At 48.9% G+C, this 7,434-nt stretch overlaps 1 protein-coding gene across 2 annotated transcripts in view; it reads left to right on the top strand.

Annotated features, from left to right (window-relative positions):
- Window positions 1-4,884: 4,884 nt before the first annotated feature.
- SLC2A9 (solute carrier family 2 member 9) overlaps window positions 4,885-7,434 on the top strand; it is a 214,319-nt gene continuing 211,769 nt past the window's right edge. The window contains exon 1 of one of the 2 annotated variants that reach the window (XM_080797062.1): window positions 4,885-4,914. The gene's annotated coding sequence lies outside the window, so the exon portion shown is untranslated. Of the gene's footprint in view, window positions 4,915-5,524; window positions 5,636-7,434 lie in introns of those variants that run through there. The other variant, XM_080797063.1, reaches the window with a different exon arrangement.

Below are 7,434 nucleotides of genomic sequence, written 5' to 3'. Positions count from 1 at the left end.
GAACAAGAAGCTGGGAGGAACTCTGAATGAACAGCTAAGTATAAATATTTACTTGGATCTTCTGAATTTCATAAATGGTTGGCTTACAAGTGTTAAAAATGGGTACAATGGACAAGTCTCTGCCAGGTGTTGAGTATTAGGGCCATACATTATTAATCCCCTCATAGGGACCTGTTGTCGTGTTTATGATCTGGGCAAGGAAGCTGAGCTCAAGGCGGTTAACCGCATTGTTTAAAGTCACACGGCTGGCTGGGGGCAGTCATGGTGGGTGTCAGAACCTTGCTCTTTCCTCCTAAACCAAACTCATGAGCCAGGAGGAAGGGCTGAATCTCCAGACAGTCCGCTCCCATTTTGTTTTCGTTTTTGTTTATTTTTTTTAAACAAGTTGATATTTCAAACTTACTCCAAAATGGTGATCAAACTAAGCAGAGGTCTGCCCACGCATCTCCTTAGGTCAGAGTAAGAGTTCCCCAAGGGCTCCAGGCAGCCCAAAATGATATCAAGCAAATGTGCTGTAGGCATGCACAGAGAGGCTGTGCATTCAGATTCTGGAAATATGCAGAGAACGTGGGAAGCGGGAAGCAAGAAAACCACTTGGTTAGGAGGTCCCTGACCTCCCACTGCTGGACACTGAGTGCTGTTGCCACCAGCCTCTTATGAGAGAATGCTTCCCTTCCTCCATGGCACTGGCAGCTCTGGGTCAGACTTAGAGCCTGGTGCTGGAGGGACCCCCTGGCAGCCAGTCTATAGTGAGCACTTTCACTGGAACTTTCTGCAGTCAAGAGAGTTCAGTGGGCACGGCGGCTTCTCCAATCGGTTCATCACCAAATATGCATGAAGGACCTACTACGTGCTGGACTCTGTTCTGGGCACTGGGATGACAGCAGTGATGGGAGACAAGGTCTCTCCCTGCCCCCCATGGGGTTGCATTCTGCAGGGGAGAAAAGACAGGAGCCCCGAAACAAATAGACAAAAAAAGAGAATGTCAGGTATTAAGTATGTTGAAGAAAATAAAAGGTAATGAAAGAGAGAGAAAGAGGGAAGGCAGGAGAGAGAGGAAGAGGGAGTGGACAGGGACAAGGAGGAGGAGTCAGGGAAGCAGGGAGAGACAGACAGACAGATAGGCAGGCAGGCTTACTGGCGTCGTGTGGGTTTGGTTTAGTCAGGGAGGCGAGAGAAGGCCTTTCTAAGGAGATGTGTGAGCTAAGATCTGCAGGACAAGAGTGAAGCAGCCCTATAGTGGTTTGGGGATGGATCTCTGGGCAGAAGGAGCAGCAAGTCCAAAGGCCCCAAGATGGCAGAACCTGGGTGTTTGGGAGGAAGGGAGAAGGCCTTGGTGAGGAGTGTGTGTAGGCCAAAGGAGAGAGTAGAGTGAAAAGTTGGAAAGGCAGACATGGGCCTTGTCACCAGGGACCTTCAAGACCTTCTTAAGTCCCGCAGCTGGAACCCAGGCCAGGAGGGGCCAACCCCTTGCTCTTCTTGCATTACTTGGATGAATGATGGGGAGGGTCTGACTCTGGGCACAGGGAAGGGCACGTCAGGCCCTGTTCTAGGAAAGTCACCAGAAACTGTAAGCAGAGTGGGTCCTGAGGCTGGGTGTTTGTGGAGGATGTCACTCCCGCCACTGGATGGAGAGCAGCTGTAGGAGTCAGGGGAGGAGGGAGTCAGGCAACTGTCTGGAGGTTGTGCAGCAGGATCCGGGGAAAGATGGGCCATCTGCCTGGGGTATAACTGGGAGCCTCGCTGGTGAGGGCTGTCACGATTCGGACGGGCACCAGGAGGGAATTCCAAAGAAGAAAGGAGTCTGCTTTTTCTGACTAGCGCCAAAACATTTTCATCTCCCCCAAACCAACCCATTAAGTACTGGCTTCCCACTGGCCCCACCCCCAGCCTGTGACCACCACTAGTCTGCTTCCAGCCTCTATGGGTCCACCTTTTCTGCACATTCCATCCAAATGGAATCATGAGACAGGTGACTGTTGGTGTCTAGGGTTTTCACCTCCACCTAAGGTTTTCGAGGTTCAGCCACATTGTAAACATGTATCCCGGCTTCATTCCTTTCTGAATGAGTAATCCAGGTGTGGATAGACAGCAACTGTGTACCCATTCATTAACTCATGGATATCTGACTGTAACTGTGTATCCATTTATTAACTCATGGACATCGGGACTCTTTCTACATTTGAAGTACTATAAATAGTGCTGCTGGGAGCATTCAAGTACAAGTTCTATTTGAACCCTTGTTTTCGAGTCCCTTGAGTATACACCCAAGAACAGTATTGCTGGATCTCAAGGTAATTCTATGTGTGCTCTTTGAGAAACCATCAAACTGTTTCCCACCATCGCTGAAGCAGTTGACATCTCCACTGGCAATGTAGGAGGGCTCTAGTTTCTTTACTCCTCGCCAAGGCTTCTAGATTTACTTATTTATTTGAGACAGTGAGAGTGGAGGGGCAGAGGGAGAGAGAGAAGGAGGAAGCAGACTTCCTGCTGGGTGCAGAGCCTGACGTGGGGCTCAATCTCCAGACCCTGAGATCAGGACCTGAGCAGAAACCAAGAGTCAGATGCTCAACTGACTGAGCGACCCAGGTGCACACCGCCCCCCCCTTCAATACTACCTTAGTTTAGTTTTTGGTTTTTAGTTGGTGATGTTAAGGTACCTTTGTATATAGCCTAGAATGATCCAATAGAAAAGGAGAGGTTGATGATGCAGAAGGGAAATGGGATAATTGCTGGAAGAAGACCCCTGAGAAGGTGAGAGGAATGTGCCCACAAGACCCACAAGACAGACCTTCCAAAATGAGAAGTCTTTTTGGATGCTGGATTGCCAGAAGAGAGAGAGAGTGAGAAATGTGTCTGACACCATGGTCCTGAGGCTCACTCTGATGGGTTTGTCCTTTCTGGTGAGAGGCGTCCCCCGCACAGCAGCAGTGAACAGAGGGTGGGCAGGGGGTGGAATGGGTGGTTTTTCTTTAAGTGTCAATTGGGTGACCTCAGGAACCCCAGTATGCTTGGCCACAGAGTGGAGCTAACAAATCCTTAATGGCTGCTCTTAGGATTAAATGAGGCTGTGTATAACTAGTGCCTAGCACACATTCGGTGCTTACTAAGTGCAGGTCCCTTCCACTGGCTCATCCTTCTGACTCAATTGTGAATTACCTGTTGGAAGTAATAGATTTACCCTTCTTTGCAGCCTTCTCAGTATCTGGGAATGTGTTAGCCACATACTAGGTGCTCCACAAACACTTGAAAAAGAATGAATAAACAAGAATAAAAACATTGATCAACAAAGAGATACCCCCAAACAATAGCAATACTGCGTGCTTGCTACACAGCGGGCAATTCCAAGGGCAGCATCCTGTTTGGTCTGTACAACATGACCCTCAGATGAACACTCCCTTATCCCCACCTTGAAGATAGGTGACTTGTCCCGTGTGACGTGGCTGGGGAGTGGCAGGGCTGGGGTTCGAGGTCTGACATGAAATCCCAGGCTCTTAGTCATCATGTTACACTATCTATCCAGATGCTGGTAAACCAATGGTTGAATACTCCTGGCATTGCAAATGATCTGCTGTAGCTAAAAAGATGTCAAGAGAGAGAGAGGTTGGGTGACTAACTGGGGAAAGAAAAGGCTGGGCACCAGCTGGATGACTGTGGAAGCTTTGAAACGCTTGGGGGAACAATCACACTGCCCAGGTGTGTCTGCACTTCCTTACGCACAGCTGAAATCACGCTGCGCACAGAAATATCGTCTTCCTGGTGTGCAAGTTGTGTCAGACATCAGAGGTTGGTTGCTAAAAACACCGGTGGTAGATGCTTTGCAGGGATCAGGTGATTTCTTCCCACTCTCCAGGCCACCCTTCTGTCAGCCTCAAGGTCGGGAGACTGGGGAAATGGGATTAGCGATGAGCAGGTTGCCTGGGTGCTCTGAATTGGCACCAAGGGAATTAGATGGGCTTTTCCAGGTTCCCCAGTTGGTGCTGTCTCCCAGGACCTAAGCACATGCCTGAATCAGGCACGGAGTCCCTTTGCCATGGTGGGGGGGACGCCCAGGAGCCCGTCTTCACTTCCCACGCTATCGGCTCTCTCTGTGAACTGGTCAGGAGGCAGCTGTGGGTGCTCTTGACTGACCTTGGATCTTGCCCCACACTGCCCCGCTGTGCTCTTGGATTCCTTGCCTCTCTGTCCCTCGAATCTCTGCACCACTCCAGCCTTCCATTTATCTCAGGGTCCTAAAGGCAGAGTAGGATTCGCACGTGGGCATCTCTTTCGTGTTAGAGGGACAGGTCAGGAGGACATTGTGGCATTCCTAGAATAACAACAACAGAAGTGCCCACGGGTACAGCATTTCAGAGTCTACGTCTCTCATGTATTTCTCATTGGGCTGATTGTCTTCCTACATCGACAGAGTAATGCGAGTAAACCCTTCATCCTGATCCTTTGGGCTTAGGACCCGATCACTGTACACCCACCTGGGTCCTGCTTTACAGCTGCTGTGTGTCACGTCACTTAACCCTCCCTACCGCCTGGCAGGCTGGTCCCACGCTGGCCACACCCTCAGAGTAGCAAGAAGCCCTCTGACACCCAGGAAGTTCAGCCTAATAATCAGCAGGGGTTTTGAGGGAATACCTTTGCCTTTGACTCTGGTCCAGAACTCGTTGACCCTCACCTGGCACATATGTGATAAGCTGGGTTAGCCCTCAGTAGTCCACTGTTAATCATTTATCTCTCACAGGTGGAGATAGGCTTCTCCGAATGTTTACAATAACAGCTGGATACCGGTTAATCATTAACTCAGCTTTCTTTCACAATTTCCCAGGCTTACATAGGATTATATGCAGAGCTGAGTTATCTAGGAAGCATATGCTCCTTGTTCTTTAGACTGTAACAGGCAAGGGAAGCTCCAGGAACCAGGTGAGTTATGCTCACAGACGTGAATCAGCTTTGAGGATGATTTCAAGAGTCTCTGAGACTCATCAAGCTGCTGGAATAAGGGAATTGAAAAGTGAAGGACCTGAAATTCAAAATTTGGTGAAGATGAAATGAGAAAATACACAGGAAGTGCTCAGCATGGTGTTTGATCAATGTTAACCTAAAAATGTAATTGATTATGAGTGGTTATGGCTCATGCAATCATTGCGATGCCTGATAATCCAGCAATCTCCTTCTACCTGCTCCCCTCCTGCCCCCTCCCTCTCCTATTTCTCTCTTTCTCTCTCTCTCACAAAGCTGCTCTATTTTCTGCATTCCCTTTCAATATGTTTTAGGGTTAACTTTAGCTCAATGCCAAAGTCAGCAAAGACCTCACCCTGAAAATTAAGAATAAAGACATAGCCAAGTGTTACTCAATCAAAAACGTGGTGGGGGGAGTAGGAATTATGTGGCATTTCCTGGTGACAGGCTGTCAGCCAGGGGCTGGACCGTGCACGAGGCAGCACCCGCAGGCCTTTCCTGGGAGGTGGCCTCCAGCCTGCATGAGCCCGCTTTGGGAGGATAGACTCACCTGTGCTGTTGGACTGATGTCAGCAGCACCTTTTTTTTTGCCTCTGTCCCTCCTTCCACCCAACACAGGCTTGCGAACCGTGCTGTGACTTGAAGCTGTCTGGGCTCAGATCCACCCTCTGCAACAGGCTGGGTGGGTAAGGATACTTCTCCAAGGCTTGTTTGATTTCCAGCATGGCTGGGCATCACCATCCACATGGTGGTGCCCAAGAAACTTTCCTTATCAGTAGCAGAGGCGGTTTTCTAAATATTTAATCCTAGGTACAGCCGAGGGTGCGAGGCCATCAGATGGCTAGGAGCAGAGCCCTGGTGCACCCGTAGGGTGGGCATTAACCCTGTAGCTGCTGGGCTGGGGCAGATGGGCACCCTGGGGGCTGGCGATGGTCATCAAAGGGGGTGGCGCAGTTTGAACTTGTAAGTGGCACGGCCACACCCGTGGACCCTGGCAGAGGGTGATGTTGCAACAGCAGCACTTTCCCTATTTTTACTGCAGATTGGGAAGACAGGGAGCTAGTGGTTTTAGAACCTCATGCCCAAAATGTCTAGTTATACTGTGTTCTATTTATTCTTGATTCAAGTTCAGCCTTCGAGAATTATTTTGAGGCAGTTTAGGGTTCTCTACTCATACACCAGATGGTTCCCACTCCTTTTTTCTCGTAACTACTTATAAGACAGCATCTTAGAATGGCATTCCACGAGGACCCTGACGAATGACCGGTCTATGCTCCACAGAGACCATTTGCTGGGTGTCTGGTGATGGTGGTGACCATTTAGCATTTACCATGTGCTTCATATACACAGACTCATTTCATCTTCACAGAAGCCCTGTGACATATGTCCTGTTGCTCTTCCTCACTTGACATATAAAGAAACAGAGATACAGAGAGGTTAAGCAACTTGCCCCAGGTCACATAGCTAGAGAGCTAGAGAGCTGGGGTTTGAATTCATGGCTCCCTGTGGCGTGGGAAGCATGCTGTCTGCACCTGGCCTTGTGCCGTGCCATGGGACCTGATGTCTCAGGGATGATGAGGTCATTGTTGTCTCTGTGGTAGTCTCTGCAGGGTGAGGCACAGGGTCTCCCCTTCAAGGCTCACCTCCTCTGCAGAACTGTCCATTCCTTCTGGAAAAAACTAAGCCACTTCCTTCTGTGCATAGAGAGGAGGAAAGGCTAAGGGGTGGCCAAAGGAACTTGAGAATTGCCTGAAAAGGGAGGTCCAGTGGACTGGAGTGTCCCGGGGTACGTGCTGGGACGAGACAGGCAGGGTCCCTCATGGTTGGGGGGACCCCCCGAGTGCTGCCCACAGAAGCTCACCAACCACATTCCCATCAGGCCAGCTCAGATGACTTCGGGATCTCAGAACCCATCATCCTATCAGAACTAAATATTCTCCCAGAATTGTTTTTGCTTGTTTGTTTGTTTGTTTTATGTCTATCTGACACCTTAAAGACTTAATTAAAATTTTTAAAATTTAACGTAATTTTTTAAAACTTGCTTTTCTAGTTATAGAAGTGGGTTTGTGTGTGTGCGTGTTTGTGTGTGTGTCAAAAATTGGAAAAACATAGGAAAACAAACCAGAATAAAATGGGCTAAAATATCACAACCAAGTAGGAACTTCTGTTCTGTTTTGCTACTTCCACGGCATCTATTTTCACTTCACATAAATATGTGATGCGTCCTCTACTCATTTTGGCCGCCTGGGCTCCTGCTTCTACCCCACCTTGGGCTGGGCCAGGCCCCCCCCCCCTTCCCCAGGCTCTGGGAGCCTTCTGTATGCTCTTCCCAAATGGGCTTTTCTAGAATGGAAGCACCATGAGAGCAGGGCAAAGTCTGTCATGCTCTTACATAGATTTTAGGAGCCTAACAAATAATCGTGGAATAAACAACTTAATGTCTCAACACTTAAAAAATCTTAATTTTGTATAAAAAAACAA

The sequence above is a fragment of the Martes martes genome (genome assembly GCF_963455335.1).
Source record: "Martes martes genome assembly, chromosome: 2".
NCBI lineage: Eukaryota > Metazoa > Chordata > Mammalia > Carnivora > Mustelidae > Martes > Martes martes.
The sequence above is the reverse complement of the archived record's forward strand: the minus strand, read 5'-3'. Positions and strand labels throughout refer to the sequence as shown.